This window comes from Myotis myotis, unplaced genomic scaffold (genome assembly GCF_014108235.1).
Source record: "Myotis myotis isolate mMyoMyo1 unplaced genomic scaffold, mMyoMyo1.p scaffold_m19_p_8, whole genome shotgun sequence".
In the NCBI taxonomy this organism is placed as follows: Eukaryota; Metazoa; Chordata; class Mammalia; order Chiroptera; family Vespertilionidae; genus Myotis; species Myotis myotis.
Window position 1 is genome coordinate 82,954,621 of NW_023416390.1, and position 8,182 is coordinate 82,962,802.

At 37.9% G+C, this 8,182-nt stretch overlaps 1 pseudogene; it reads right to left on the reverse strand.

The window, feature by feature from the left end:
* Positions 1–4,955: 4,955 nt before the first annotated feature.
* Positions 4,956–5,316, reverse strand: LOC118661055 (annotated as a pseudogene).
* Between the last annotated feature and the right edge of the window lie 2,866 nt (positions 5,317–8,182).

An 8,182-nucleotide genomic window follows, 5' to 3' on the forward strand; every position in this document is an offset into this window, starting at 1 on the left:
CACTTTTATTTAGTTACATGATACATTTCAAGTTAATTTTTGTATGTGATATAAGATACTTGTTGAATTTTTGTTTTGTTTTATTTTTTGCCTATATTTTTTGCTTATGAATGTCTAATTGTCCAGCACCACTTACTAAAAAGACTATTCTTTTACAATAGGATTGCTTGAGAACCTTTGTCAACTATCAATTAATCTTATACAACTGAAACTAATATACAATAATATCGAATGCCAACTGTAATTGAAAAACAAACTAATGAATTGATCTTATAAGTGTATGTCTATGTCTGGCTATCTGGCCTCTCTGTTCTGTATCACTGCTCTTCATGTATATCCTCTGCCGATACCACTCTTGCTTGATAATGTAGCATCACAGTAATTGTCCCAATCGGGCAGTGTGTGTCTTTCAGCTTTATTCTTTCTTTTCCAGGCTGCTTTACACTGTTATAGTAAGAGCAACTAATACTGATTACCAAACATTCTTCTAAGTATTTTGCATGCATATGCTCATTTAGTCTTTACAACAACATAATAAAAGACATATATTTATTATTATTTTTCTTTTCCAGATGAAGAATTTGAGGCTCAAAAGAGATTAGCAAATTGACCACAGTCATTTTAACCGGTAAATATCAGATCCAGGATTTGAATCCAAGTCTGTATCCAGAGGATGAGCATCCATCTAACAATCTGCATATTCCACCTCTTATTTACCATCTTACAGTTTTTCACCCACCATAAGATTGCCAATTCAAGGATAATAGCTATTTAAGATATAGTAACACTAAAGAAATACTGTAATTGGTTAATGTTCCCAGTGTTTACAGGAAGTTGTAAAACCTTTGGAGTGAATTAATTGAGATGTGGTCCCTGCTCTGGTGTTTTAGGCAGGATCAGGCATATTCACAATATGCTCATCCTTCCACAATCCTTGACTCACCAAAGCCTGCGTTTCCATGGGAGGCTCTGAAGCAGAGCTGAAAGGGCAGTAGTGAAGCTCTAATGTTAATAAAGTCCTGGGCCAGGAGCGATCTTGCCCTCGCAGAGTGTGATCTATATTTTCAGTAGCCTCCAATGCCCTTTTCAGCAGCCTCTTTACAGCTCATTGGTGGGTAATAAGTCTTGACCAGTATTGGTCTTTGACATAGGTAGTAAAATACAATCTAAAAAGCACCCAATGGAGTATAAAAGTCAGCATCAGGACAGTGCATATGATTTCTGATGTAATATATTTCCCATCTTGAATCACCATGTATAGGATCCAGGGGGTAGGTATTTTGCTCACCAGGCTAAATTATTAGTTGGACAAAAGCACATACTATTTTCTTGGTATGAAAGCTTACAGATACTTTGTATAAAGGCTGTTTTAGTAGTTTTGATAAATAAATAAAGTTATCTATTTGTAGTTCACAGTATCAGTTTAACTGAAGAAAGTTGACCTAGATGGTGAAGGTCTAGGACAGTGATGGCGAACCTATGACGTGCGTGTCAGAGGTGACACGCGAACTCATTTTTTTGGTTGATTTTTCTTTGTTAAATGGCATTTAAATATATAAAATAAATATCAAAAATATAAGACTTTGTTTTACTATGGTTTCAAATATCAAAAAGTTTCTATATGTGACACGGCACCAGACTTAAGTTAGGGTTTTTCAAAATGCTGACATGCCGAGCTCAAAAGGTTCGCCATCACTAGACTCTAGGACAATATAATTTAAGGAGATTTGAAGTTATTCAGGGTATTCTGCTAAAAGAAAGAAACAATGAGGACCAAGGTGAAAGCATAATGTCACTTTTTAAATATTGGAAATGGTCTTTGTATTGGTTGCATAATGCCCTCCCCACCACCCCGCCCCCCCACACACTGAATCATATATACCTGGAACCTCAGAGTGTGACTTTATTTGAAAATAGTCTTTGCAAATGTAATTAGTTAAGAAGAGGTTAGCTTTGGCCAGTGTAGTTCAGTTGGTTGGGCATCATTCCATTCACCAAAAGATTGCCAGTTTGCTTCCCAGCCAGGGCACATGCCTGGGTGGTGGGTTTGATCCCTAGTCGGAGGTGTGCAGGAGGCAGCAAATCAATGTTTTGCTCACTTTGATTTTTTTTTCTCTCTCTCCCTCTCCTTTCCTTTCTCTCTAAAAATAAAATCTGAAAATCTTTTTTAAAATGATGAGGTTATACTGGATTAAGATTGGCTCTAAATCCAAAGACTTGTGTTCTTATAAGAAGAGAAGAGAATACACAGACACACACAGGGAGGGAGGTCATGCGAGAACAGAGGCAGGACCGGAATGGCATAGCTAGAGCTCCTTGATTAGATTTCTTTATTAGTCTGAAGCTTCCTGATATAACCCATAAAGTATTTTTTCTTTCTTGAAGGAAATTAATTTCTTTCTTGAAATAAAATTAACTATTACCATCATCTCCTCTTGCAAAAAAGTAAAGAAAGATATCATGCATCCTTACAAAAAAACCTTTTTGTCTAAAAATTATCCCTTTTTTGTTTTTACATGGTTCTATTATACTAGAATACATACAAATTGGTCCTCCTTCCTTAAATGAGAAATAAATACTGTGTTAGACATTGTGACTGAACCAGCTTGTGGTCGATTCGATTAGCCTCAATTCTTTATCCTTCTCTGTACCTATGCCTTTTGCTCTGTGTCTTTGGAGTCTCCACCTATGGAAGCAGAGTGAGTTTGGGCTTAGCTATGTGACTTGGTTTAGTCAATAGAACTTGAGCAGATGTGATACTGGTAAAGGTTTAAAATATGCTTGCATGGGTCGGTGTGCTCTTTTTTGTTTCTGCCTCTTTGTTGGAAAGAATAGGTATCAGCCAGTCTACTGACACAAGGAGGATTATAAGCTTGTGGAACTGACATGGACCTTATAACGCGGAGTTAAAACTGGCTACTCCTAACCTAGATCATCCGTTTCAGACAAGCCACCGATACAGGAGGAAAGCAAATTATAGGTGTTTCATGCCATGGAATTGTTATACAGCATCACACTGGCAACATATTGTCAAAATGTTAAGAGAATAAACTTGATGTCTTCATGACTCTATATTTTCTTTTACCAGAGTATATAGTAAAGGGGATCAGACAATCTCTTCCCACTACACTTTACTTGAACTCAAATGCCCCCAGAGGACTTAGCTGTAGCCCACAAGATAAACTGTCTCTATCAACTTTATCAATGGTGTTATGCCAGCTTTGGGTTCAGTGGCAAACATTGCTATTTGTATAATAAATCCAACTCCCTTCTTCCTAACAGAACCCCAACATTGTTTGGAAGTGGCCATATTATAAAGTTAACAATACCCCTCTAACTCCCTTATGATCCAGTTCTAAAAAACAGCCAACTTTTTATCAAAAGAATGAAAGCCACTAGCTGACGATGGCTTAGCAGAACAATAGAAGAAGACTAATTTTTTTTATGGCATCATAGATGTGCTATTTTGCTTTCTTATCTCATGAGGAACAATTTGGTTAAATCACTGTTGTCAAGTTTCTGTTATATGCAGCTATATGCAATTTAACTAATAAATAATTTGATGTTAGAGGGTTCTGACAGTTACAGAATCTAGTGAATGGTGTAAGGTATGGGTGATGAACACCTAGTTATTACAAGTTGGTGATCCTTGCTGTGTACTGGAAAAAAAAACCTTTGATCAAGTTGTCCCTTGTAGTATATGGGATGTGGACCACATGTTGACTCCAGATATAATCTTGAAGAATAGTGAGGGGGAAATTTAGATCATTGGCATATGTTGGTTACTTCTTCCCCATATTGCAAAATTTTTCAAGAGCAGGATGAATTTAGAGTTAGCAAGCCTGCAAGTAGATATGAAGAAAATATAGCTTTGATAAGGGAGATGCTTCCTGCCCATGGCTTGCAGTACAAATTGACCAAAAGTCCCATAATATGAAGGGTTATCTCCTTGAAAAAAATTTACTCTTGTGCATTAAACATAAACCATTATAAGCACTGCTATGAGATACTGGGCCTTACCAGAACATTAGATTATGGCCTCCAGCCTCTCTCAAACACCTTCCATTAAGAGGGAAGCTGACGGGCAAAGAGGCTGCTTTCTGAATGGAACTGATTTTGGATTGCCTCAAGGTAACTACTGTTCTCCAAGTCAAGGCTAGGGAGATAAGCAGAGTTCACAAGTCAGTGGATACAGATATGAGTCTTCATGCTAAAAGATAAAGTTTAGGAAAAATTTTACCTGCACATAAAATTTACTAAGTTTTAGATAGAACCAAAGAAAATCCAAGTTTGCTTTTATACATGTTGACTCTTATGGCTAAACCTGGACCTCTGACTTTAACTTCCAGGAAGATATTTACAGCAGCCAAGACAAGCGAGGCATTTTTTTCTAATTCCTATTGTAGATGTTGTCTGAAGAACTAGAACTATTTTGCCTGAAGATCAGAAACAGGACATTGATATATAGTGAATGAGAGAGATTTTCCCAAACAACGAAATGAAGTCCTGTCACATTAAGCACAACCTAGAGCCTTCACTATTAATGATTTCCCATTAATCTTTTTCCCAATAAGAACACTCATTATTTTTTTATCCATATTACATTTATCACAGAATACATTCTGAAAGGAAATTATACCAATGACTGGATTTTCATTTTTTATTTTGCAAAAATTTCAGCTCAAAGCGGCATAAGTTTTAGATTCTCACTTCCAAAGATGGGTTTTCATTCCTGGCTGATTGCATCCTGAAGAAATCAAAGGTGTTCACAAAGTAAAATCACCATCTCTGGAATAATCTCTCTTCCCATTTTCAGGTCTTCTGAGACATTTTTAATTTGTGTAACAAATGACTCACAGATAGAATTTTAAAAAGTAAAAGAAAACACACCAAAAATTTTGGATAAAGGTCACAAGAAAAATTATCTATGGAGACAGAAGATTTTTTAAAGATGCTGTTCATGACTTGGTGGAATTAGGAGCTTGCTACAATACTGTTTAACAATTATTTATGTTGTTCATTTTCTGAGATTTCATTCCAATGAGAGCTGCACACTGTCAGCTTGGTTTTGGGGCTGTTGATCGTCATACGTTCTTGAAATAGAATACATTTCCAGTTGCTGTCTTAAACGAATTTTGCTCATTGTGTCATAAAAGTTGGGCTCTGACAAAGTTTCTGCTGTAGGTGGCACACTGAATATCCTCATAATTTTCCTTTTATTCCAAGTAAAGGTTAGTGGCTTCATTCCAGGCCTCATGAAAGCTGTAATCAATAGAGCCAACGTCACCTATCACTCCGTAATCCCCAGGCATGTGGGCTGCTATCTCCTGAGGTGCAGGGCCCTTTTCCTTGGAGTCGGGGCCGGGCTCACGGGAACCAAGAACACTCGTTATTATTGTCTGATTCCTTTCCTACCATTGCACATTGGGTATGTTGGGAGCAGATAACTTGCCTTTTAGTTTTAAAGATCAAGAGACTCTGAGGGCTCTCTTCCTATCCAGGCAGAGAGGATTACACATAACCCAGCAAGCCAGACTCTGAACAGGATTAAGAAACTGGATGAGATTTGGGGCTTGTCTACTTTGGGAAGAAGTGTATGTAACTCAAGGAGACGATTGTGTTAAACTCTGGTGCTTTCTTACTATAGATTTGAACTTGTATTTATTTTAAAAATCATCTGATGTTGTTAGAGATAGTAATGTGTCCAGTTTATAACCCAAAAGTCATCTCTTCAGACTCCCTTGCAGCTAGGGAGGGCACTACGTCCCAGTTCTAGCATCTAAGAATGAATGATTTAATGGAGATTCCAGAAGAGCTATTATTTTCTGAGAAAAAAATTCCATGTCTATCACACATATTTCATCTTTTGTGCTATTCTTAACTCCCTTTCTGAAACACATAGGCAGTTAGCCTTATTATCACTATAGGATGAGAGTCTCACTAAAGATTGTGGAAAAGAAAGAGAAGAACCTGAGTTCCTGGTATCATTGTGGAGTCCCTGCACCTGTGTAAACTGCTTACCTCTCAACCGCTTGTCAGTTGAGAGATAGAAACCCCTTGGAATATAAAACAGAAAGCAACACACTAACAAATAAAACAAACAAACAAAAAAACTCACACACACAGACAACAACAGTATGGTGGTTACCAGAAAGGAAAAGGGATGGAAGGAGCTGGAAGAGGGTAAAGGGGGTCAAATATATGGTCATGGGGTGATTTGACTTTGGGTGGTGAACACACAATGCAATAAATTTATAGACGATGTATTATAGAATTGTACACTTGAAGCATATAATCCTACTATAACCAATGTCATCCCAATACATTTAATAAAATTTTAGAAGGAATTTAAAACCCCTATTTTTTAAGCCAGTGTTGTCTCAGGTGTGTCATACATAGAGGTAAACATAATCCTGATGGATAGAAGGACTATTCAAACAAATACCTCTTGCACAGGCCTGTGTGGCTCAGCTGGGCGTTGTCCCATGTACCAAAAGGTTGCCTTTATGATTCCCAGTCAGGGCACAAGCCCCGCTTGCTGGCTCAATCCCTGGTAGGGGGCAGGAGGCAGCCGTTTGATGTTTTTCTCTCTCCTTCTTCCTTCCTCACTCTAAAATCGATAAAAATCATTTTTAGAATACCTCTTCTACAAAAAATACAATTTAAATACTGTCTAGCAATGTAATTTATAGGGAATAATGGGATAGTGAAAAACAATACACAACACCTTTCTGGTAACATTTTTCTCATGATGTTCTGAGAAAACGTACTCCCTTCATCAAATGAAATTTATATAAATTATGTAAATGAAATAAAACTTGGTCATGGCTTGACCTCTGAAGCAGATATAAGGGTGCAATTAAATAAATTTGAGTCTGATCTCCTTTAAGGAGTGGAGTGGAGTGAGATCTCATGTATTAAAATAACCACATAGCCACTTTTTTATTGTTGGTCCCAACAAGTCATTATGTGTTTTAAGTGCACAAAGAAAATGGCCTTGAGGCAGACATTCTAAATTGACTGCTCTTCCCTCAGGTAGCCACTATATTGGCATGTCTGCTTAGAATCCACTGACCAGAGAGCCACTCTTTTTCCAGAAGCATAGAAACCAGATATTCCTATAAATTAGATATAATTATCAGCACAATATAAAAACCAACATCTTGACATTCTCATTCTGATGCCCAGAAGTGTAATGTCCAGTATCCCTATGCCTCCATTTCCAGATCTCTCCCCAAGCTCTTTAGGCTATCTCTGAGGACACGGATGATAGTCAATTGTGAAGAGTGATTTTCTGGCATGGCCTTAACTTTTGCTGTACTACTGAGGCAGGAAAGTTAGAATAGAGAACCTAGGCCTTAAACTCTTACCCCTCCTCCATTCTTCTCTGTCTTGGCTGGAACATCACAGATACGACCATCACTAACCACCTGTTCCCTACTTCCCCTCCCCGATTTCCTATAATTGGAGGACCAACAAGAAATCACTAAATGGAGAGGAGGGACATGGACAAGCTGCATAGGTAGTCACCAACCAGCCTCAGAAAAAAAGGACAACCCTCCCCCCCCCCCCCCCGGCATGGCCATATTTAATAAAACCTTCCACCCAGACCCCATTGGCACATCTCCATCTCTGAGATCACACACTCTCACTTCTTGAGTGCATACTACTGCTTTAATACATTTACTGTGTTTTGCTAAATCTTCTGTCACACTCTTGAATTCTTTCTTGTTTCATGACAAGAACCTGTAAGGGTTGAGGCCTCAGTTGGCCTAACTGGGTGCCACCTGGAGTCACTACCTTTATTAGATAATTTCTGAAGGACTTTACAATGGGGCTATCTATAAACCACTGTTTATTGAAAATCTATAAAAATCAACTTCCAAAATCTATGATGAATAACAGGAGTGCTCTCAACTAGGAGGAGGTTCTCTCTCTCTGTCTCCCGCTCTCAATGCAGCTATAGACCCTGGAAAGGTTCTACATGAGCCAGAGACACTGGCTGGCACTGTTGCTGGGAATTTTTTCTTCTTCATAGGGTTTCCTAGAAAACAGGAACCAAGTGAAGAATTAGTTGAAAAATTTAACAAATGAGGGTGGTTATCATTGATTACAAAAGACCTCAGCAAATAACTGCTCTTATGATTTCACTAATAGATGCATGGATGGAATCAGATGTGAT